The following is a 25,405-nucleotide window of genomic DNA, read 5'->3' as shown; positions in this document are numbered from 1 at the left end:
GTTTCGTGAAAATGTTTCGGTGCGTGTCGAAAAGACGGCGCCTACCTCCGTCGATGTACACCCACGGCTGCATGTATCGCGCACCAACGCGAATGGTAGCGTACTTACGCTCAATTTTAGCCACATCTTACATTAGCATTCAACAAATTCATCTCGAGCAAGCAGAATACATATTTGTTTCTATAAACGATCAAATCTTACGTTTCCAACGCTTATTTTATTAATTTGATCGAACGTTCAATTCTAAACTTTTCAAAATTCTGTATGCTTCACTCTTTCATTTAATATGTTTGACTTACTGGTATTATGATGATTCACTTCCTGTTATATTAACCCTTTGCAGTCCAGATTTTCTGATTTCAGTACAATTCTGTCGAGTTTAACTCGACATGGGACAGCAAAGAGTTAACAATCAAATTTTGTATACTAAGAAAGGTCCAATTTCAGGGTTGAAAAGATTACGTTAAATAAAGTAATTTATTTATTTGTAACAATTTCCTGTGTCGTAATAATTTGGACAGAGAGACAAACATTTTCTGCTTAACTTTTAGTGACTTCGTAACTTCCAACCACGGTTGGTCGATGCTTCGGTAGCATTATGACTCAATGATGGGAATTGAACGATACGGTAGTGTCTCGCATAAAAATTGGAAATTGGGACCGGCAGTTATCAATACGCGAAGCATCAGTAGATTGCAATTTCTTGTTGCAATTGGTCGAACGCGAATTGATCGCTCGCAGAGATCACCGACTGTGAATGAATAGGTATACAATAGGGCGAAGGTGATCCAGCAGTGTCATATTTTCACAGCTGCTGTCCGCTCGAGTCAACAGTCGCTCGGGCTGAAGAAACATACATACTGGAAGGGATGACTCCTGATCGCGAGTGGAAGCAACACGTTTACTTAGACAAAGCAGTATTATTCCGTCCTTGTCAATATTGCGTGTACTTCATGAATGCGATACTTTCGAGTAAATTTCTTTAGGAAACGATATTATTAGATTCCTAAGTATTTACACGTGCTGCGATGATATTAATTGAGAAGTATTATTTTCATCAGCGACGATGACAGCTCCGGATGAGGATGGAGATAAAGGAGCGTGGGAGAGAGATAGGCGGCGAGGGAGCCAAAGGAAAAAATGCAAAAGGGAGAAATGAAGGTAAAACATGAAGAAACGGGAGAGAACCGTGCGAGAAAGACGGATAGTTGCACGCGTGGGCAAGGTAAGAGAGAGACGTATAGAAAACACGAAGGTACGGGTAGAGGAAAATTGACGGAAGGGAACAAGCAAGAACCGTTGGTGCAAAAAGATTAGGAAAAGGTGGGAACGTTGTACAGTTTTCCGGGTATTGGTTGTACGGAGCAGTCTGAATCATTTCGATTGGTTTAAACAAATTATTTTGTTTCCCTCCTTGAGGATATTTTTTAATACTTGATCATTCTTCTTGAATATGTGTTATGAGTTATGAAATATTTGTTTCCATAGTTTGATTGTTGAATATTTTCCTGTCTGTTTTTTTTTTTTTTGTTAACAAAAATATCTCGACTATTCTATGTAAAGTTTATTAACCGTAGAGACTCTTTATTATGGACAGAAATAAGGAAATATTATACATTGTTTTTTTTTTCATGTAACGGCATCGATGCCTTTGGTTTTGATTCACCATGATAAATTTAATCATTTTTTCATAAACGACTCCTGAGATACTGAGCAAAACAGAAATCAATATTTATATGTAAAGTATTTTTTCAAAAATTTCATGGTTTTTCTGTCTTATAAATAAAAATCGTGCACAAAAAATTTTCTGATAAAACATTCTCGAGATAAAACATGGCACTCCTTGTGTCAATGTCTGTCCACTCCCTTTTTAAATAATTGCAAAAATGATAAACTATGTTATCCTCTTTGCTAACTTGATATATTTCATACTACATGATATATTTTCAACTGATAAATGCGATCCTCTTTGGTACGATCACAAATGAATTCAATACAAAATAAAACGAGTAATGTATGAAAAATTTCACATTACAACATAGGAAAACACATGGCAACTTCGCACGTTGGTTTTACAAATAAGAACGCGTACTACAATTGGAGCTGGAAATAAAGAATATATGACTCCTAACTTGGAATCATTTTTATAATTCTTCTCACGTATGGAAATGCAAAGGAAAGAAGAAAACAAGAAAGCACGCTCGATAACAGTTGTAAGAGTAAAAAAGAGGCGGGGGAACTGTTAAAAATGACAATGGAGGGTTTCGAGAAAATCGCAGGAAAAAAGAGTAACGGACGAAAAGAGTAGAGGCACGAAAGAAAAGAAACAGCAGGAAAGGGACGGAGAAAACGCGTATAGAAAAGGAACGGAATAGGGTGCACTGGTAAGCCTGAGCGAGAAGAAAAGAGGGGTACAGTGCACGTACGGTCGGTTTGCCGCCTGCCGCGTAGTAGTAGCGTGCCGATCGAGCAGCGAACAGCGCAGAGCGTCGTCGTTTCTCAGTGTCGCCGCGGCGGTCGTGCCAGACGGTTCTGACAGTAGTTTTTCGTGGCGCGAAACGGTTCGTTTCGAGTGTGTCGATCGGTGCAACGTGCGATTTCTTGGATTACGTACACCTGCCAACGTGCCTGGAGGATTATCAAGTTCGTGGATCGACTCGAATCGCGATCGCGGAATATTTTATTTTTGTTTCATACGTTTTGTGCGCGAGGATACCGAAGCATAAGCGAAACGATAACGGAGCAACTGTACTAAACGGATCCTCGTGGCGGGTGGGTCGACAAAGAATCACCGTGATTCCCCGTGAATCACGGAAACGACGAAATGAACAAGTGATGTCGCGTGTTTGAAAAGTGTTACGTCAAGATCACGTGCAATACCGCGGCGCGCCACCGTGCCACTGAATTTCGAATTTCGCGCTGCAACTAACCGCGCTCAACACCAGCGGTCAAGTTCATTGCCTGTGCGCTCGGCCTCGGGCGGTTTTCTCAGTGAAAAGGAAAAGAAGAGCGTGGTTATTGGTGGCAATCTCTCGTGGCCGTGGAAGACACGGCGGGTGGCACATTGTAGCCGTCCTGGGCGGCGTTTGTACAAGTGGATTTAGCCTTGCGACAGAACACGTGGATGCATGCCGATCTGTCTACGACGCCGTGCTTCTGAGCGACGGTGCTGTCTACACGAAAATTCGAAGTAAACACGACGTTTTCTACTTTGTTTATTGGGCTACCGTCGCCCTCATGACAATGACAATCATGCGAATTATTCCTTACGAGTGTAACTCGACCGAACAACTGTTTGATATTTATTGGGGTAGAGAGGTTGTCACTGTCGCTGTCAAATCTAATCGCGCCCATGTAGCGTTAAAAACAGGTGAAAGGGAAAGAATGTCAACAATTCGATTCGATTAAGGGAACATGTAACTTTGACATTTTCGATTTCGTTGCTGCGATTAACTTGAGCTCCGTGACAGTGACAGTGGTCTTCGTTTCTGTATTTTATTTTTTTAAGGCATAAGTAATGTCCTTCCTATACTCCAAATTATTCGGAGCTTAGTGAATATAATTGTCTAAAATAAGTACGGATTTTAACAATTATAGTGGTATTTATCGATGACATTCAGTGACATTTATTAAAGTAAAAATATTTCTAATCATTGTTACTGTCAAATCTTTTCGTTGGAATTTAATGGCAATTTAGATATTGCATCTAGGAACGTTGGAAATAATATTTTCATTTCGGAGCACGTCGTGTTTTATGTAAAGAAATATGTTATTGCAAAAAAATTGTAACGTTACTTTACATTCAGATGAATTTTACGCCAGAAATTAGTAAAATTGTAAAATTAGTAAAAATAGAAATTGTAAAAAATAACAAATATCAGTGGAGTCAATTATAAATGGAGTAGAAAACGGTATGTCAGAAAAACAAATATTATAAATATTGATTAAAATTGTAAGTAAATAAACCTTTGAGTTTGAGAGCAAATCACATTTCACGCTATCAGAAAATTGCGTGTTTATCTTCTCGATAAACATTCGTAAATAAAAGAGACTCGGAGAAGATGACCCATTTTGGAGTAGAGTACTGTTTTCGTTTACTCGGTCATTCCATAAGTATGAAAGTACTATCGTTTCAAAGTTGAAGTATAGTAATGCTTCTGGAATTATATTTTATGCATCTGTTGGAGGAAGTTCGACTACGTTTACAGTGAAACATTTTGGAGTGTCTTATGGGATGAATTTCTTTGAATTTAACGAAAAATAGTCGAAAATTACACTCTACCGCAACATTAGCTTTGTTTACGTTTCATAATCGACGCTGTACTACTGGGTCATTATCGCAGATAACGATCGGTGTATTACTCTTATCACTGGTTTCACTATCATCTGATACTCGCGCTACTTGAATATTACCATCGCGATAAAATCGGTGTTACAAACTGTAAGCGATGTAACTTCTTCATTAACCAAAGAGAACGATTTATAGCCGTGCGGCACTTAGCAGCATTCTCTCGATGGTTATCTAAACCGAACAATGAATTCGTGTATTAGATGTTGATAACTCTCACAAGAAGGACCATTCTACTTCCGGTAGATAAGTTTCCCCGTAAATGATGAAAGTTTCCTTCCCTCGAATCATGAATCATGAAAAATGACCAACGCTCTTTCACTTCCTTGAAATAGCACAATTTTTGCCTGCTGACTTTAAAGTCATTCGATATGATCGCGTTGTCTTCGTTTTACAAGCGCGCTCCAAAATTCTAAATTGTTTTCTACTCCATTTCAAAGCCTCTTTTGTGCCAGTATTTTTATTTACCTACTTAGTAATGCATCAAGATCACGATTTTTGAAGTATATTTTCTCGTTCCGAATTTAGTATACATAATAAATAAACAGTAAATCTATTTTAGTACTGTTCAGCCTTCAGAGGCAAAATGTGTACAATGTTTCCGTGTAGATTGGGATGCGTTCTGATTCCCAATATACCAAACTTTGCAACGTAGTAGCCTCTCATTGAAAATTATAGTCATGATTTATTTTGTTATGCTGAACGTACCCTCTGAAAGAGTAATCGCAATACCAGTCGTGGTTGTTATAAATATTCAGACTAGATTCCTACGAAGCCTTCAACGTTAGTGCCAGTTGATAACAAACGAAATGTAATAGTATATTTTACTACTTTTCATTTTATCTCTTCAGAAAGAAGTCATTTACATTTTAAACGAACAAGATTCAAATTTATGCCACCGGTGACATCGACGGGATATTGACGTGTTACACAAAATTTTTGTGATTACATAAGACATTACTTTTACGTGACATTTTTACGATAAATATTTTGATTTTATCATCGCGACTCGGGAGAATTTAAATTTCACACGATGGTTACTCGATCACTCCTAATTTTCTTTTAAAATGTATCAACATATTCTTTATTTTACATTGCCGAAGGAGATCAAAATATATTATGGTCGAAACGTTGGAATAAATTAATTCAACGTTGGTTTAGCTATTTTATGATGATCGATTTTCCATAATAATAATATTCGGTCAATATTATTCGATATTTACAATTTAATTCATATATTGTTCGATCGAAGAATTTTAAAAAATTTCCTGATTCGTTACTTCTTCGATGATAATTTCAATTGGACTCATGAAATTTCATTTTACCTAAATCGAATCTAGGCTTATCCGAATGACCATTCAACGGAGCAACTATTCGATGAATGTCGCGAATAAATCGATGTCCTTATTCGTCATCCACTATTCAAATAACGTTTTGCCCATCTCTGGTCGCGAGTCACCTGGAAACGAATGGAACAGAGACGCGGATCGGATGCTGCATAGCGCACACCAACCGCAAACGGTAGTAGTGGTTCGTAATCGGTCGATTTATCGAACTGCCGATCGGTATCTACCGACGACTCGTTCGGCGAGTATGCGCGATTCTCGAAGGCGAAATCCTGATTACGATTCCGCTCAATGTCGCAGTGACATCATCGAGGATCATCATCCTCCTGGAATTCCCTGTCGATTAAATCTGCACGCGTTAACCGCGATCCTTTGCCTTACCTCGATTCCCGTACTCCGAAAAATTTGTACCTCTGTTTTCGAGAACACGAGAGATCGTTGCCGCGTATCGTGTCAATTAGTTACTATAATTTTCAATTTATATTCAGACCTTCGTTTCGTTTCTTCCAAAACACGGAATATTACGCGTTTCTTTCTTTGGAAAATAATTTTCTGATTCTTGGAGCCTTCTTCGATGCGAATTATACCCGATCAGGCTGTTTATGGAAAGTTGCGGAACCTTCATTTTTGCGAGACTTTCCAGCACGACTTAATCTTAAATTCGTTATCATAATTTTGTATTCTCGTGGATATAGTGAAAATTGTATATGTATAAAGGAAAGTAAAACGAAGAATTTTCAAGTTGGATGATAAGCGTGTATGACTGCACGGATCTACTATTGATGGAAATATTAACATTTTACCAATCAGTAGCGATTGGACATATAATTAAATTCAATAATGCTTTTCGTTTTCGCAACATTAGTACTGTTAAATCTTTATTTTATTTATCAGATTCGGTTTTCGATTAATATTTATATAATATATCATATATATTCATATAATGATAGGAGCATTAAATGTTATCTCAATAATAAATGACAAAGTTTTGGTTGTCCTAGCAAAAAGCTTATTAATTGGCCGCCGGTTGTTAAAGTGTTGATATTGAAAAAACATTTGTAAAAATAGTCTCAAATTCAGTCCCTTTAAATAGAGTCGAAACAATTTGAGAGGTGGGATGAATGAAATAATCGAACTGCGTGCTTGCCTAACCTTCCTCCCTCGTTCGACTGAACCTTTAATCCCATATGTTTCTTTTCGAGCTAAAAATAAAGTTCAGAAAGTTGCGTGTTTGTCTTTTCGATAAATACTCATAAGTAAGAGAGTCTCGGAGAAGGTGATTCACTTGGGAGTGAAGGTCTGTTTCCATTTGGTTATTTCATTCTTTAAATACCAAACAATTGTTTAAAAAATGTTATTGAATGTAAAAAATAATTTCCTTATCGCTATTTCCACGTGTCTCATTTACAGGACAGTGGCATTGATGACGTAGAATTCGTTTTATTAGTCAAAGTCTGGGAATACACCAAACTTGAAAAAGGAATATTTTCCTCAGTTTCTATTCTAGTGGTATCGTCCATAAATACTCGCGGAGACCGAATTACCGTCGTCTCAGACCGTGAACGTGAATAATTGCAAAATTCAAAAGTCTACGACAATGGCGCACCGCTGGTCCTTCTCTCGAGCCGGGGGTCCGAGTTATTTCTGCTAGTCGAATCACACGCGATGCCGATGAGCAAATTCTGCGTACGTGCTTTGCGTTTAATCAACGATAGACCACGCTAGGAGTTACGTCGTAAAAGGCACTGACTGTAATCTATTGCGGTTGCGAACGAGAGACCTCGAGACCAGAAACTGTCGGTGGTTTCTAAAGATTTCATGAAAAGCTTACAAACGAGATTGGACACCTAGAAACGGTGCCATTTCTCTGGTAGGTTCTGAACTTTGCGAAGATATCAGAATATAATAACTGTTTTTATTGAAGATCTGAAGGTTAGCTAGGTCCCTTTTAGATACTTACGTGAATGAGACGGTAAGTGATACGAAGAAGACTATGATGAGCTGAACTTTGAATGAATGTTCTTAACAATTGAAGTTCGATGATGTAGAAATGGATGTCTTAACATTTTTGGTACATGTTGAACGATGTTTAATGTTCGTGTCAACTTGAAACTAATCATTAAAGACATTCTTTTTCAATTAGGTAGAAAAATATTGTACGTGAGTCTAAATTGAATAATGCATGAAACAATTGTATGTAATTCATATATTGTCTATAAGAACTGTATACAAAAGATTGAAAACGATCATTCGACTGGTCGTGGTAGTTTTAGCGTTATCCAGGCCTACAATCTATTAATTTTTTTTATCGGTATTATGAAAAACGAGCGTTAAGATGCTCTGCATCGAAATCGCAATAGAAGATCTCTAGTTGTCTTTTGTTTCTATAACTTGTAGTGCGATCGAATTAACATAGCTTATCATTACCACATCAATCGAGACACTCCAATGTCTCTCAGAACTACAGTGAGAAAAGTATAGTTTACCGATAACATCTTCATAAGCATGTCTCATTTTTCTAAGCTGGTACCCCGTAAATAACTAAAAAGTATAGTTGTCAAGGCAGATGAGGGACTAAATCATCCACTGAAAGGCTAGTTCAAGCAGTACTTTTTAAGAAGATAATCTTGGATATCTCAAACACAATCTATTCCTTACAATCGCGACGATGATATTTCGTTGAAAGGGAACGGTCGTACACGTTTTTCCGACGAGTTTGCAGAAGTTGGTAGAAAAAGCGAAGCCTAGGAAGCTGTTCCCTTCTTATGAAGTAACACATGGTAAAGTAGCTGCCTCTACCGATCGAATTCTTATGGGGAACACGTGCGGAGCTACCGCGGATGGGATCACGAAAGTATTTCTTCGGCCATAAATCCCTCTTACGTGATGTTTCCGGCGCGATCGACAGTCTACCGACTTGTGAATGGCGGTCGAACATTTATCACCTCCGAATAAACATAATGCGCGTGTGTTTCCCGAGCGACGAGTCACATAGACATTCGTTGTTTGTCCTTCTCCTGGTTGAACGAGAATCTTCGTAGTGGGCTTGTCGAGGATGATAAGATTGCGGCTACGATTTTTTCTCTTGTTCTTTTTCTTTTCGGGAACGTTAGCAACGGGCATCGAAACGGAAGCGTTTGAAAAACAAATAACTCGCAGTGTCTTAGGTCAAGAGGAAGAGTAGCTTAATCTGTTTGTTTTGCGAGCTGTTTCGGTGGAAATCGTGGCTGTTCGTTCAAATATTCGCTGATTATCGTCGGATAGTCTCTTTTCCTGGAAGATTGATGTAGAGCTGTAATGTAAACGTGGGAAAATTTACTGGTGGAGCATTTCACACATTGTTACGTCAATTTATAACTCTGATATATTCTAAATTTTTCCAAGGTATAATGTTAATTTCCTCTATTTTAATCTTATTATTTTAACGCAGAGTTAAGCTTCTACTAGAGGATAAATTATATACCGAAAGGCTCTGGAAGTAATTAAGAATGTCTTCGTTACTTGTTTAGGTGTTTCGGAGGGTTCACTGTTGTATCAGTTTTAATAGCAACACATTTCTTTCCTTATATTGAAACGACCACGTGGTCGACACGTGTAGTTGATCCTTTGAATAGCTTACGCCTTTTCGATGTTCCTGCTCCAAACAGCAGTTTCTGTAAAGACCCCAACGGAAGCAGTTATATGTTTACATAGACTCTTTCGAGGTCCATTTCAACCTTCGCAACTCTTTACATCGTTATTAAGTAAATTAATATTCCAAAAGGATTTACTACGCTTTCTTTTCATATAACATTGTTCGTCATATCGTGTATACCTTTCGACCAACGTCCTTTTTTTAAAAAAAATTGACTATGAATTTGATTTTAAACGTCATAGTTTCATTCTCCGCCGGTATATTTCTCGAATTTCGTTTGAACGATTATATCAGTCGCAGACGAAGAAAATAAAATGGATAATAATAATAGGAATGAAGCACGTAATCGCGTAATGGTAATTGTCTAAAATAAAACGCGATAGCCACGGTGGAATTAGCAGGCGATGCTTATAGTCTCGTACTGTGCCGGTGTTCACGATCGGAGATCGCGCTTTTAACGATGAGATTCCTTTTTGCCGCGTTTCTGTGAAAATACGTGGTCGGCATGCGTGGTGAGCGGTCTCCGTGAAAAATTCCGCTGCGATTCGCTATACCTGCCTGCTGTGATAAGTGTTTCATTGGAAGTTTTATTCGTATTGCAGATGACGAATAGATAAATCACATAGCAATATATTTATTACGTTTACTTATTCAGCGCAGCTTCCATTCATTCGACACGAAATATAAATTCATTTTGCTTCTTCTGACGTCAGTACGAAGAATTGTTTTCCTCGATTTGTTTCGGAGCGGAGACCACCGCTGCCCCGTTGAATAAGATTAGCCGCTCTTTTTACGCTCCTTTTATTCCCGGTTGGTACAAACTAGCGCGCTATAGGCGTCCGCGATTGCTCATTTCTCTGACTTACGTTCTCCATTTGCTAGATTACAAACAGTGACAACGTTCATTGCCCACCTATTACGAGCCTGTAACTCTGAATTCTATCCGAACCGAACCAATTATGCACGTACCAGCTCCGTGCCGATGACAATCGAGTATTTGCTCCTGGACAGGGGTAACGTATGGTACAGATTGATAATGCGAATGCCATTTGCAGTCAATGCTGTTTGAAATAGATCACAGCTCATGTGCTTGCCTAGCGACTTCTGTTCGGAATTATACATTCGCTCGCTTCGGAAATGCTACCTGATAATTGCCTTTGTCGTGTCTGAAAGTATGATTGATGAAGAATTTCATATGAGAGAGAAAAGAGAACACTTTTATTGCGTTATTTCTTTAGCTTCTGTTAATGTGCTAGATAAATTGAAGATGGAGTGTAATATTTTTGATATCTTCAGGAGCATAAATTGTATCTGTAACGATATTAAATATCATAATACTTCATATTTTACAACATATTTTCTCCCCAGAAAGGAGGATTTCAATAAATTGTCAACACTTTTAATTCCAATTGTCGTACCCAGTGTAAACTGAACCAATCAAACAGATCCCACATCAGATCAAACATCTGAACAGAAGTATCTACTAAAGTATTCTTCCGCGGTAGATAGCCTTAATCGATGGCAGTGGGTCCAAAAATAAAAATGAAAATGGCAAAAGCTAATAGGTGTTTCAAGGAAGGATCCATCTAGTTCGAGTCTGATTTACAATCGCAAAATGCACCTCGATTTAAACGGAAGCACCGAGTCAGGGAGCATTTCAGAGTCGATTACGAGTGCGTTTCTCGTCGCCAACGCGTTTCTTCGTGGTTCAAGCCGGGCTCGCTTCCCTCCTGTGCCTCCCTCTGTCACTTCTCCGAACCTTTACGCGCCTCTGCGGAATCGGCTGCATCTCCAGCCGTGATTTACATCCCACATTTATGACGCAACGTAAAATCGTGCAGAACTTTTCGCCGGTCGACGGACAGGAGAGCCGGGAGCGGTTAAACGCCTTCTCTTTCCGCGGCCTTCTTCTTCTCTTTCCGGTGTCTAACCTCTTCTTGCGCACGCCACGTCTCGCGGCGTGATATATGTAATATTTTGTGCGCGATCATCCGTGCTTTATCCCTCGGAGCTGGCCGCTGCGCGAGGTAGCAGTAATGCGTCCGTATCGCGTAAATCTGGATCCGTTTCGCTCTCTGGTGCCTCCATTTCGGACTTTGAATTTAATTTTGCTCTCCTCTGGATTGAAACGCTATTGAATTTCGCGTGGGATTGAATAGCAGCCCGAGGATGGAGTCTTGTAAGATTGTTTTTAGGTGCAGGACTGTTTCGCGCAGAAAGCATGGGAATTAGTGATGGCACTGGTTCGCGTTCTAAAGCTCGTGTACTTGTTGATTACTAGTAGTTTTATTGTATCGCTGTAGGTATTTCTTATCCAAGAAGACTTCTAATATCATTTTTAATTGTATCAAGCATAGAAAACGATTGTTTCACTTATCCAGGATCTTTTTTTTATTTATATCTGTTGAATTTCATTCTCGTATCGTTAAATATGAAAACTAAACGCAGGAAGATCCTTAGATAAATATCACCTGAACATAACCCCTGATGATTATTACCAACAATCATAACTGTTCATCTTGGGAATTTTGCATCGCTCATAAAAACGCAATAGTCAAAGATCAGATATTATGCGTTGCATTCATAGCGGATGATTTATTGAGTATAATCAAGTGCAAAAGAAGACTGAATTCGCTGCACCTGACACGAGTAAAGAAGTCGTCGAGGAACTTCACGTACGCCACGACGTCGAGAGAGCAGCTACAGTTTGTCTTGTAGCCGTTCCTGAATCGCTTGATATCGTATCAAGCACTTGTTCCTGCACGTCAGATGTTCAGACGAACCTTGCTTGACCTCTGTCAGCACTAACAGATGAAAAGGATTCATCCTGCGCGAAGACGTCTATGAATTGCTGCTGGCTGGTATTTGACTGGCACTACGTCGGCGTGGAAAAGTTTATCATCGAAGACGTCGGGCTTTGCCAGTGCCATTTCACTGTTTGAATAACGATACACCTCGATACGAAGAGTTAACGAACACTAGCATCGACAAAAGTGGTATCAATTCGTTGCTATTGTTATCTGCTAACTGTGACTTGTCACGCTTGCGCTATCGCCGCCAAATGTGAACTAATACCCATCAATCTTATCGTTGCTCGGTACCTAACTCTTATTGTTTACATCTGTTATCGGATCCCAGCAATGTCAAGTAATGTTTACATGCTTGACAGTTCATTCGAGTGCTGGAATCCGTCGCTGATGCACCGACTTCCCGTCTCTGTACTTGGAAGGGAAAGTGCGCTGGTAATTGAGAATATTCTGCTGAATGCAGAATTTTCAAATTAGGTGATCATCTTCTTGCATGTTTACTCTCTGTCCATTGGCACTCGAAGCCAGTTTGTTGCAGAATGTTCCAAGGGAAGTTATGTTGTATTAAATAATGTAACAAGAAAAGCATGTACTTTGTTTGAATGATACTTTGATTTATTTGTTCGTGCTATTTAACACTTTGAGTGTCAAGGAGCGATATATCTCTGCTCGAAGCTGTAAGTGCTGTGACTCGTTAAAAAATCATGCAGCAAAAAGTATGCAAATAATTGTGCGAGGTACTGGTTAGAGTGGTGTACACGATCGACTAGACTTTCACAGGCAATAGCATGCGTTTCCCGAGCGGCAAAAATGGAGACGTCTGTTAATTTTTATGGAAGTAAGCATTGACGATGACTGACGCGGAGTACGGTTAAGCGCATTCCCCACCGTCTATCTTTCAATGGTTTATCGTGCGGTCACAGACATCTGTACGTCTAGCAGCACGATGTATGAAATATTTATGTACAACCCGGCCTTTATTCACTTGACATCAATGCGCTTCCTCCCGTTTCTCGATGCGTTAGTAGCGATGCGTCTACATTATCAGATTGGAAGTTCTTGGACACGACGAATAATGCATCTGCGTCCCTAATTTCTTTTTCCAGTAAAAAGCACGCATGACCAACGAACATACACAGTTTAGTGATAGTATCTAATTTTTATAATATCGAGAAAAAAAAACGCAAGATTCCATTTAAAATGATCATTTATGAGATAGAGGGGCATCCGTAACTTGCTCCTTTTCGCGTTTATACTTTTCAATCATTTAATGCTCGTGTTAGCTCCGCTCTCGCGCTACATCCCTCGGTTTCAATACTTTTTATACTATTCTTTTGGTTTTCATCTGGTAACAGGCGGCTCGCGGGATGAGGTTTAAATATGTTGTAAATTCTTCGCGCAACTGATAGGTTTATCGACAAAGAGGAAGGCGCGCAGCGCGTCTGAATGTACATACACGTCAGTTGGACGAAGTAATTTATTATTTGAGAAGTATTCGCTGTTAATAAAGCCAGGCACTAGGTAGGAAGCTAGGCTGCTCGCGGCCGTGCAAGAAACAATGAGTAAAACGATGCAAAATTAACGAGCGTGCTCGAGCAACAAGAGTTTGGCACCGACTTGTTGTTGTCACGATTTCTTTCGCAAGTTTGAAGGATACTAATAGTTGTGCCGATATAATACTTCTTATTAAGAAGTGGCTATAACTCAGCGTTATCATCGAAACGGTGATTTCAGCTTTCGTTCCGTAGGTAGACGAGGAATATTCTTTCAAATAGTTTTACCAATTAAGTATAGTGACAGGAAACACGGTACGTAAAACGAGAGATTAAATTAATAGTAGGAATTGTTGCTTCGCGTATCGAGTAAGTTGATCTGCGGTAGGAAAATGGTCGGCAGTAAAGATCAATACGGTGTGCAAAGATTAAATTTCTGACCCTCCAAAGTAAATACAGTAACCAGTGTTGTTAATGCATTGGTAATTGTTCTGTTGAAGAGAAGAAAGTCGGAACCCTCTGATTCGTATCTGTAAATATAATATAATCTGTAAGTCAGTCCTTTGGATAAATATTTTCCAAGTCGTAAAATTTTACGAGTCGAATATAGGAAACAGTAGTTGAGATACGCGTTCAGTCACTTCTTTTCGCACGTGAATTTCGACATCGCGAAACGTTCGACTGCGGGACGCGGAAAAGACACTTTATCATCGCTGGCGAAACACGCGCTTTAAAATTATGCCTGACGTGTCTACTACTTTCACGTGGAATTACATCGCCAAACGCGTTCTGTTCGACGAGCTCGCATATAGCTCGAGCGATTCTTGCAAAATCGATACAAGGATTCGTAGTACACGCAAATATTGATCCCTACATAGAAGCACGGTTGAGACACTGTATTTTGTCTTTTGAATTGTTAAGCAATAAGCGAGAAGATTGCTTTAAAAAAAAAGCAAAAATTATGGACAGTCGTTTGCAATGTTTATATTGTAACATTGAAAGAAAAAGCTTCGTGCCGTTTCAAAAACAGAAGTAAAAATTGTAAGAGCAAGATTAACTTCGTCAACATAGGAAGTGAAATTTGATCCATACAAAATTAAAAGCATGGGTACTTGAGTAAAAGGAAACAGTGTTGCATAGCGAAAGCCTGTTTCGAAGAATCTATCTGCACGGTAGCGCACAGATCGTTTACCGAACATCTCCCTTTGAGTGTATAGTTTGGTACCCTCTTAACCTATGGCTCGGAGCAGCAGCCACGAAGGAAATCGAAAGCAATTATAGGCAATTAAAGAGCAAGAGGCCATTGTCGATGTACGTATCTGAAAGCTTTCAGTGGCATTCGTGCGTGAAATTAAACAAACGGTGGAGACTAGCTTACGTTAGAATGTTACCGACGGGCATCTGTTGTTATTATCTGGAGACCGGAAGTGTCGACGCAATGTGGAAACAGTGGGCAGTCTTCCTTTGATAGATCAGACGACAAATAGTTTGGAGTTCGTACTTTCAGATGGTCATCGCGAGGTCGGAAGTGAATGTGGAACGCGCGTGGTTTCCTGTACCAAAATTACGACTGTTATACTTTTATTATAAAAGAGTCGAAATTGGGCAATGTTATATATTTTTTTAATCTAGAATTATGTAGGACACTTGAGTCTGAGCACGTGACGCTTATCAGTCGCATCGGTCCGCCGACAAAATTCGCTCCAATCGCAAATTTAACGTTACAGTCAGCTATCTTTCATCTTTTAGCTCTCATCCAAGCAGAAGAAACTGTGGATCGCTGTACGAATTTCTGAGAAATTTAAACGAGACTATCCGATCGCATCAGGAATTAATTCGTGTCGTAAACGTGATTCAGATCATGTTTCTCTCCAAAGCATTAAATTACATCGACTTTGAGTGAATCATCGTAGGACAGAGATTCATTAACGCTCGAGAGCAGCGAATATTGTTCTGTCGATCGACAATTTTCGAAAGTAAACGTTAGTTTTATCAACTAGAAAGAAAGATGTTATAAGAGAAAATTATCTAATGATATACATATATAGATAAAATACAAATAACTTATATCTTATATCTATATTTGTATTTTATTATCCGTACAAAATTTAATTATAATCGAGGCTGGAATCAATTTATTTTCTAAAATGGGCCCATTCTAGATAACAGTGGCGATTGATGTAGCATCGATGGCTACTTTAAAACAAACATTTGAAGTTTATTTAAGCACCGTCCTAGCTTAAATAGTTACAGCTACCAGGATGATGTAGCTCGAGTTTGCACCGTGTCTTTTGATTCACGAGTCTCGAAACCAGTCGAGAATAGATTCAACTAAAGAAAATTAATTACTTTGGCGAAAAACCGTGTATAGTTGCACGTCCAGGGGACGTTCGCCGTTCTATCTCGAAGTGGGCTGCGCGTGACCGTAATTCGACGAGAAATATGGCCCAATGACAGGGTAAGTGCCGGTCATTACCACGCGTTATTGGCTTCGAGGCACCAAGAAAATTAAATTCCCACGCGCGATTACCTCCTCGACGCATCTGAATAGACGCGTCGCGTGTCCCGGGAATTGAAATTATTATTTACGTTTCCATATGAAGTTTTATCAATCAAGTACCCTGAGAAAGGAACGTTTCTTGAACGAATGTATACAAATTCCAATAAAAGTGCTTGAAAATTTATACTCAACGAAAAAATTTTACCCTGTCTCGTTGCTCCGACCACCAAAGAGATGCTCCCCTCCGTTACCATCAAAGGCACGCAAAAGGTCGAGATACTTTATTGCAAAAAAATTGTTGCACTCTTTGGAGAGTTCCCCGTGCTCTTCTAATTAGACAAATAGAGGACCTCTGGGATCGCCGGGACCTCAGCGTCGTTCATGTAAAGATCCTTGATATAACTCTCTCTCCTTCGTTCCTCTCCCTGTCTCACCCCGTATCTCGCATCCTTATATATATATCGAAATCGACCGCGTGTAAAACCAGTTCTGCGACTCGAGACTCGCGAGAGGATAGAGGACCTTATGCCTCGTACACCGCGGGCTCGCGAGCAAAATGGTTCACACTGATCATGCCTAATTGTATTTTTCCTACCCTTCCCTCCCATCCCGCCTTTCGCACACCCGTCGGGGTGGATAGTGTGACCCATTCAGGCTATCTCTCGATTAGCCGCGTATCGTGTGTCGCTTTTACTTAACAGCACGACGAGTATTCCGCGTCGTGCGCGTTCCAAGGTACTTGAAGACTTCGTCTTGCGACCGCAGCTCGTCTCTTCGTGGCTGCCAAGCGTTCCCTCGTGTCACACTCCGTTTCGTGGACGCACGAGGAACGGACCAGCAGAATGCGACGATGTCCGTCGAAGACCTCATTCCGGGGTGGCGAGGGTTAATTTCATGCAAAACCTATGGTCGAGGAGGACCGGTCACGATGTCGTTGATAGTTGATTGTGAAGACAAGAAATGCATATAAAAAATTATATCTTATTTACAACCTTCTAAAATATACGTTTAATGCTAAATAGTATTCATAATTATTGTTAGATGTAAGAATTAGTTATTCTAACCTTAAGTCATTCCGTATTTCTTTTAATTATATTATGACTCACATATGTATATAAATGTTGAATGATGCGACTTTAAATAAATATATATATATATATATTTTTTTTTTTCTGATGAATTCTTTTAATTGAAGTTGTTTTCGTTTATTTCATTTGTTCACTTTGCGTTACCATGCATCTAAAACTTGCACTCAGGCGTGGTGCATGTTACTTATCTTTCTTTACCAGCGCCAGTGGAGCGCGAGGGGTTAATAGGGCAGATTTCGATGTGAAAGCTGTCGTTCATCGGTATCCCATCTTTCTGGGCGTTAAACAAACACCGCGTCCGATCCGATTCCAGACACGCCTCCGTTTCCTTATTCTCCTGCAGCACAGACGACGTGCGTTTATTTAAATTGCTGCAATGCCTCGTGCTACGGTCAAAACATTTTAATTCTGCATTACGGGGGCACGACGTTTATTTTCGAGAGATGGATTGCTGGATAGGCGTATCATGTTGGGATTATTACGCGAGAACCCCCCAAGGAGTTTGAACCCTTGCCTTCTGCTTCTTTCTCGCGGAGAAAAAATGGTATCCTTGTTCTTCCTTACGAGCCTTTGATTTCTCAATTCGCGATGGCTTTGCTTGTACAATGTTGCCTCATCCGTGTTCTACAGTAGATATTGATTGTATTAATGTTTCACATTTTCTCCACGATGCTTTCTGATGGAAATGTTTAGCTTTTTGAATACACGGTCGACATTCGGAACAGTAGTGAAATAATCTTTTTCAACATTCTGGCCAATAATGAGACAACCTTTTAAAAAATTCTGACCACTCTTTCTGCTATTTAATACATGTGCCAATACATTTCAAGAGGTTAATCTTACGCATCTCGGCGACAATTTACACCTCATCTCGACATCCCACTGCTGACGCAAGCGCCACGTTATTTTGATTGAGACTTGCGTTACCTTCGATCGCATAATTATTCGAAATAAACGGATAAAATAAAAGTCTCGTTTCCTCGTGCTCGAACGAGTAAGATTTCGCAATCTCCCAGGAACGATGACTGTCCTCACATAAGTGAATCACACCGCTTCGTTCTTTCGTTCCGCAGCATCATTAGTTATGCCATCGCTGATCATAATCATTACGGGTTTATTCTGCTGGCTAATTACTATGATTGCGAACAATAATTGGAGTCGAACGATTAGTCAATGGCGACAATTGCAAAATCTTGGGCGAACATTTCCACCATTGATTTATTCTTAGAAACAAGTATGTAAGAATGGTTGTTAGGTAACAACGCATTAGTGACTTCTTTGCTCATCTAGTAGTAAGAGCAGTAGAGTAGGATAAATTTCATCACTGGATTAGAATTTCAATCACTTCTTCCGTTTGGACCATAATAGCTACTGGTCCTCTCAAGGTTGCTGTAAATTTGAATTAAAATAAGAAGACTACGTTGTAGCAATTGTTATATGCAAGCAATAGTATTGCTTTGTATTACAGTTTTTATATGGCATTCCTACTTATTTATTTGAATTTCTGCGAATTACTTAATTTAAAATTCGAGATTATATGTACCCAATGAGGACCTAAAAGGTTTTCAATGTGTACTACATATTTCAATCCTTTGATTAGGATACATTCATGGTGATATAAATCATCAATCATTTTTGTTAGTTGTATTATTTAAAGGAATAAACTTATTTTATTTTGAAGAGACCCAGTAATATACTCCAAATATTGAAAATTGACCGAAATTTGTTCTACGTATCAGGAAGTTGTCAGCATCCAATTAGATATACGCTGACCCCCAACGTGATCGTTACTTCGGCAGGTTTCTATTATCTATTCGTTGATTGCGTGTTTCCGAAAACCTTTCATTAAGTTCTCCAGCGGCAAATTTAGATCGAGTACCTGGTAAACTGTTGGTCATGCTTCGGTAATAACCTTCGTCATGTAATCATCTCGATCATGTCATACTTTCAATCTACCCTTAATTTCTCTAAGCGCGCGACGGGTTAATTGCACGTTACATACCGTAATAATATTCAATTAAGGATAAAGACCTAATAAGTAATGTAACACGTCAACATTGTAATGAAGCGAATTACTCAACGACACTCTAAATGACGTCGAATCATGCCTTTTATTACGATCCCGAGCGTCATTAGCTTAGAATCGCGGCGATATAGTTGGCAGGCGTCGAAGTCGCAATTACAGTTTCTTTAACATTCAGCATCGAATCAATCAAATCCTTGGCGAGTAACTCGTGTACCAGTCGGCACCTTGAATTACATTAGGGAGACCGAAAAGTAATGTCATTTCTTTTACATTAAATTCAAACAAATATATTCTTAATAAGTTTCTATTTTTAAGCAATTATGTAAGCACCATCGTTCTTTTTTAGAAAGCCTTTTGCCATCTAGTGTGCAAATTTTCAATGCCAGATCGATCAAAATCAATGAGCTCTATTACTCAAATAAAATAGTACTCTCCGTGCTTCAAGGTGATCGAATTGGAATTCAAGAACCACTCGAGAAATTGTAAGAATTACAATTAGCGGAGGCAGTTTAGCAGGTGACTCGTGCACGAATCACACCTTGAATTATATTTTTTGTCGTCAATTTACAGAAACATGCGTTATTCATGGTGACTATCGTGAACTAAAAAAAAAAGGAGGCTTTAGAGTAGGTTTCCAATTAGTACTGTAAAGTGATTGAATTGGTATTCCAGAATCACTTGAGAATTTGTAAGAATTACAATTAACCAGGCAGCTTAGTGAGCGACTTGTGCACGAGTAACATCTTGGATTATGTTTTTCGTCGAGAATGCATTGAGAACTGTATTGTTTATAAAGACCATCGTGAATAAAAAAAAAAAAAAAATAAAAGTGTGAAGCAAATTTTGTAATTTATTCTAAAATTACGAATATAAAGAGCTAACTCGCACGAAAGCAGTAACAAATGATTCACAATTTAAATTTACATTGACTTTCTATGTATTACCTTTACGTCATCTTCTACGTCTGGTGAATATTTTCAAACCCAGATTGATATTTCAATGATGATCTAAAAAAATTTCTATTTCCCCTTAAATTCAACAACCTGGATCACTGTTCACATATCATATGACAGTTTATTTGAGCAAAATAATGGTGCGATAATTGTTCGAATTTTGTATGAAATTGTACCTCGAATTTGAAGACGTAGGAGTCAGCTGTATTAAATTCGTTGGGGTGGACTCGAAAGAGGTTCGTAGACCTCGCTAGGAGATAGGTAACCTTGCAAGGCCTCCTCGCAACCTCTCTCTCGCAGCAAGGAACCCGCTACAAGACATTCAATAGAAGGAGACGAGAACTGGAAGGAGCCCGACTGCCCAGGACGCTAGATGCTCGCGGTATTTAGCAGCCGTTAAACGGCTCTAAACAGCTCTCGCGAAATGGGCAGGTCCCAGCGTCTTCCTTTCTCTTTCTCTTGTCTGTGGAAAGGTGGAGAACCGACGAACACTGCGGAACACGTCTACTCCGTTCGCCTCGCTCTGCCCTAACCTTTGCCGATTACGCTAATTCTTCGTAACGTAACGGCTCCACGAGCCGCGATTCCGATTGCGTCGCAAATTGGAGCAAAACGGTACAATTACCGCACTAGTCAGCTACCTTTTACTGCTTGCTCGTTACGTTGGCAATTTTTCGTAGCAACATTTAGGATTTTGTTGAAATTTAAATATATCGTGGGCTTTGGCAATATTTTACCATGGCTTCAAGGATCGTTGAAAATTATTAACAATAAACCTACCACGACCGGTCAAATGACCGTTTTCGAATTTTTGTATTCAGTTTTTATATACAACACACCCTTGGCGAATTTCCGTTTTCGCGCTAGGAAGCTCGTGTCTTCAAGGTAAGACGAGAGTGCGTTCCGTGTACTCTTGACTCCGGAGTAGGTAAGGCAGAGATTCAAGATCATTAACAATCCTTTGCTTCAGGCATTCTTCGTCACGCTTTACCGATCGATCAGATGTTCCATCCAGGAGTGTGTGGTCTCTTTGTGCTTTACCGAGTTCTTGTTGCAGTAGCCGGCAGACATGACTCACACTTTATTAGAGATTCCGTTGAACGCGCGGCAAAAAGGTAGCAAGAGGCTGCGTTCCCTGTTTTTGTCGCGATCTTCGCAGTTGCAAGATAAACGCGGCGAATCAGGAAATATTCGACGATCGGTCGACATTGGGTGGTCACCACTGCATGTGTGAGACATCTCACATACTACTATACACACTGTCACCATATGTAGTAGACTCGGTAGAGGTTCTTTTTCTCCACTTTGAAAGCAACCCTCTACCACATTTTTTTTTTTTTTTTTTTTTTTTTTAATTACTTTATGTAAGGGGTTAGTCGCACTCAGGAAAATGAAAAAGGACCCTTTTTTTGTGTATTTATTATATTTTTTAGGTGTTAAGTAATAATTTTTATTAATGAAATTTAAATTCATTACAAAGTATGTCTTAAAGAACTATACAAAAATTTTTGTTTTAAAAAAAGGTTAAATTATTTCGTCATAACAGCCGATAAACTGGTTTACCTGAAAACAAAAATAAAGGTAGATTCAGAAAATATATTAGGCTAACGGGTCCCTGATCGAAGAATTTTTCATTTTCTTGTATACTTTTCTTTTTCTTTTCTATTTAGTCATTTAATTTTATAGTGAAAATTGAACTGTAACTTCAAACGCACGCCGTTTTGTTTTAAATTAATTTTTTCCAAAATCCACCGGTAAAACAAAATTGTTGTATAGTTCTTTAAGTCATACTTTGTAATATATTTACATTTCATTAATAAAAATTATTATTTGATACTTGAGAAGAAAACACAAGGAAGTCCTAACGCAGAGGCTTGGTTACAAAGTGTTGGAGGTCTAATCCTCGACGAAGGATGCACGCCAAAACAATTTCCTCATCGATCGTTGAGCACGATCAGTCAGTCGCTTGCTGGCACTTTAATCCACACGGGGAGAAGGCAACGGCTGTAACCGTAACGCTTTGTAATTACGGGTCGTCATTATCATCGCGCTACTCGAGTTGACGCGATGATTACGGTGCGCACCGACGCTCCGGTGCGTAGCCGCTGAACAACCAGGGAGCGGAATCAGGTAGCGCACCGAAGCTGATTAAACCTTTGACTGCGAGACGATTTTTGCTGGAAATTCTAAGGGGCACGTCCCTGGAACAGTTGAATTTTTAAAAAATATTGACACGACGAAACTTTTTTTGCATTCACATTTTATTCATCCGACGTTTAATTTAACAAATAAAAATTGCGAACTTAAAAGTCCTTTTTGCCGAAGTTCAAGTACATTTTGACACATCCACGACCGTCAGATATTTCACGTTTCTAATAACGAGTACTGACAAAAATAATAATGTACATGTGTGTACGTCTGAAACGAACATCATTCTTCCGATTGTTCTACGCAAACAGTGTTCCTAGGCAAGAGTTCAAAGAATCAAGGCCAATTTCGCGTCTATCGGCCTCGCAACATCAATATTCAAGCAATTAAGGTAACCAGTATCGCATCATCATCAACGTTCGGCCCGAGCCGGCTCTCCGAGGACGCGTAACGGCATCCTTACTTCCACGTAACGAAGAATGCCCAAGCGCCACATAATAACGAAGTTTATCTCTGGCCGGAGCTCAGGATAGCTGGATTCGTAGCCGCGTGATTAACTAGCCAAGGGAAGACGACTGTGACAGCGAGGTGTCTCGCGGAGGGAACCGCTTCACGTAGGAATGGATATACCGTGTACCTCTAATTATTGTCGCTATCGCGGTATTTATCATTGGAGCGTTTGTAAGGGGCTGGGAGGGGAGGGCACTGCATTTAATTCCAATTAGTCGAGCAGCGATCCGAAACCAGTTTCGAAACCGTCGTGGATCCGTTCGAAAGGAACTATTGCCTCTTATTCTCCTCTACGCGATATCCTTCGCACGTGAGAGATACCGTGGAACCATGCACCCGATTACTCCTCGAGCTGCTTCTTTTTCGGACCAGCCACGACACCGCCTATCTTTTCCACCACTGTCCTGGTTATCAGCCGTTTCGTAATTTGAATAATTTATGGCCACGATAAGGATAGCGGCCGCGGCGCGCTCCAACGTCCGGCATAGAAAAGAACTCGTCGTATGATCAACTGTTGTTTCCGATCTGTCTTCCTTCCTTAATTTCTTAGATTCGAGGGCCTGGAATACGAAGATCTCATGGAAGGTTCAAACTATCTTATCGATGAGTGAGGACTATGATAATAAATGACGAAAAATTCTTGTAGTATTGAATTAAGAGCTCCTTTTTGAAATATCTTAAATTTAAGTGTCAAAGCACACGCTGGCCGCGAATGTGTTAATATTAAAAGCAAAAGTGTGCTAAAAACATAGATGTGAGAATAATTCTTTATTTCAAATATGTCAAACATAATCACATGTATGACCTGCTAGAAATTCAAATAGGTGTACGTTTATTATATCTGCAAGAGAAATGATGCAACATGATATAAAAATGATGTATGTAGCTTCAATACATGATGCGAATTTTGATAAAATATTCATAAAATTTCGCTCCAATTCGAGCCGTTTCCGCAACGCGAGAGTAGGCGAATTGATAAAGTTCAAAGCTCCACGCGTTACTCTCGGCGTAGGAGACCCGTTTTAGAAACTCATGCGAATGGAATCAACCCGTGTACCTGCCCCGCTGTACCTTTCATTACTCAACTAAATGTACACAAACGTTTAACGAGTGTTAAACCCATAAAGGTGTTGCTGACACTATGAGTTCGACGCCTCCGCTTCTCCTGGCCGAGAGGAATTCCGTTACTTTCTCAGAGTGGGGTACGCAGCACGCACCCAGTTAGAAACGAGAACAGTTTGATTTTATTCGTGAAAAATTGCCTGTTTGACGAGAGTATTAGCAGCTCCTTAACTGTCGTCTTTTTCACCCGTTTTCGCGTCTGCTTGGAAATCGCTTTGGCGAAGGTAAACTGGATAAACGAGTCTATTGTTCGATTTCTAGAATCGATAGTTAGAGACGTTCGAGACTGTTTCGAAGGTTTGCACATTTCCATGGAAGTGGATTGTGTTTGTTTTTACGTGGAAAAAGAACGAATGGCTAGCGTGCAATTAAGTTTTATCGTCGCACGATGACTCGTGCGTCATATCGCTGTGCCGTGCAAGCCATTCGCGATAGTTGTCTCCGTGGATAGCAAAATGACCGTGCAATGCGTGGGAACAATTCCTGGAACAATTTGAAAGTTAGTCTACTTATGTATCCTTACGTAAAAGTCAACGCAACTACTTCATTTTACAAAGGAATAGGTTATCGAGTGTTTGGAATATATCCCTTATGTATATTCAATATATTCTACATTTTAAAATATATATTCCATATATTTAACATATTCGATAATACTTTGTGCACTCTAATAATAAAATACTTAACCCATTCACTGCCAGACAAGTTTGAAGCATTTTGGTTTGCGTGCCAAGATTTAATACAGATGTGTAATCTATGTTATTATTTTGATAATAAAAGGTAATATTAAAGTTGTTGTTTTAATAATAAAATTTACGATCTTCTTTTGCAATGATTCGTGACTCGAGAGGCTGTCAACTAATCCATTGAGTAATTGCAATCAATTTTAACTACGAGATATGTCGTTTGCCAGTGAATGGGTTAATCGACCAAAATCGATGAAAACAATTTGTATCTTTAATTAATTTAAAAATAAAGAACATTTTCTGTCTTTAGCTTTTGATAGCAAAATCTTCTTCTCTAAGAAGCCATCCTTCAAGAACCTTCCATCCATTCCTCCGACGCGCCGTTACAAAACCGCGCAGAATGTCATACGCATCTTGATGAATTTTCCATTTCGATAGTATCGCTCCCAACGACAAACCGAGTCCCGTTACTGGTTCTTACAGACCGAAATACCGAAAAAAAAGAAACAAAAAAAAAATAGAAGGCGGAAGAAGAACAATACCCGCGTAATTCGATCTGAACGCCGTGGCGCCAGGCGACGTTCACCTAATTACCTATCGCTATATTTTCGCTCGAGATGACAGTGCGCATGCTCGATTGTATCGCACGGGCATATAAATATGGAAAAGACGTTTTGTACGTAGCCCCCCTGACACGCCAGACTCTACTTCCAATAATTTGTTTTGCAAACGAGCCTTAAGGTG

At 39.5% G+C, this 25,405-nt stretch overlaps 1 protein-coding gene across 3 annotated transcripts in view; it reads left to right on the top strand.

Moving 5' to 3' along the window:
* The first annotated feature begins 2,310 nt into the window (after nucleotides 1-2,310).
* Nucleotides 2,311-25,405, top strand: part of LOC128881706 (stAR-related lipid transfer protein 13) — a 358,493-nt gene continuing 335,398 nt past the window's right edge. For 2 of the 3 annotated variants that reach the window (XM_054132987.1, XM_054132980.1), the window contains exon 1: nucleotides 2,311-3,190. The gene's annotated coding sequence lies outside the window, so the exon portion shown is untranslated. The remainder of the gene's footprint in view (nucleotides 3,191-25,405) is intronic. The other variant, XM_054133004.1, reaches the window with a different exon arrangement.

The sequence above is a fragment of the Hylaeus volcanicus genome, chromosome 1 (assembly GCF_026283585.1).
Source record: "Hylaeus volcanicus isolate JK05 chromosome 1, UHH_iyHylVolc1.0_haploid, whole genome shotgun sequence".
In the NCBI taxonomy this organism is placed as follows: domain Eukaryota; kingdom Metazoa; phylum Arthropoda; class Insecta; order Hymenoptera; family Colletidae; genus Hylaeus; species Hylaeus volcanicus.
Note: the sequence above shows the minus strand (reverse complement) of the source record. Positions and strands in the feature narration are given on the sequence as shown.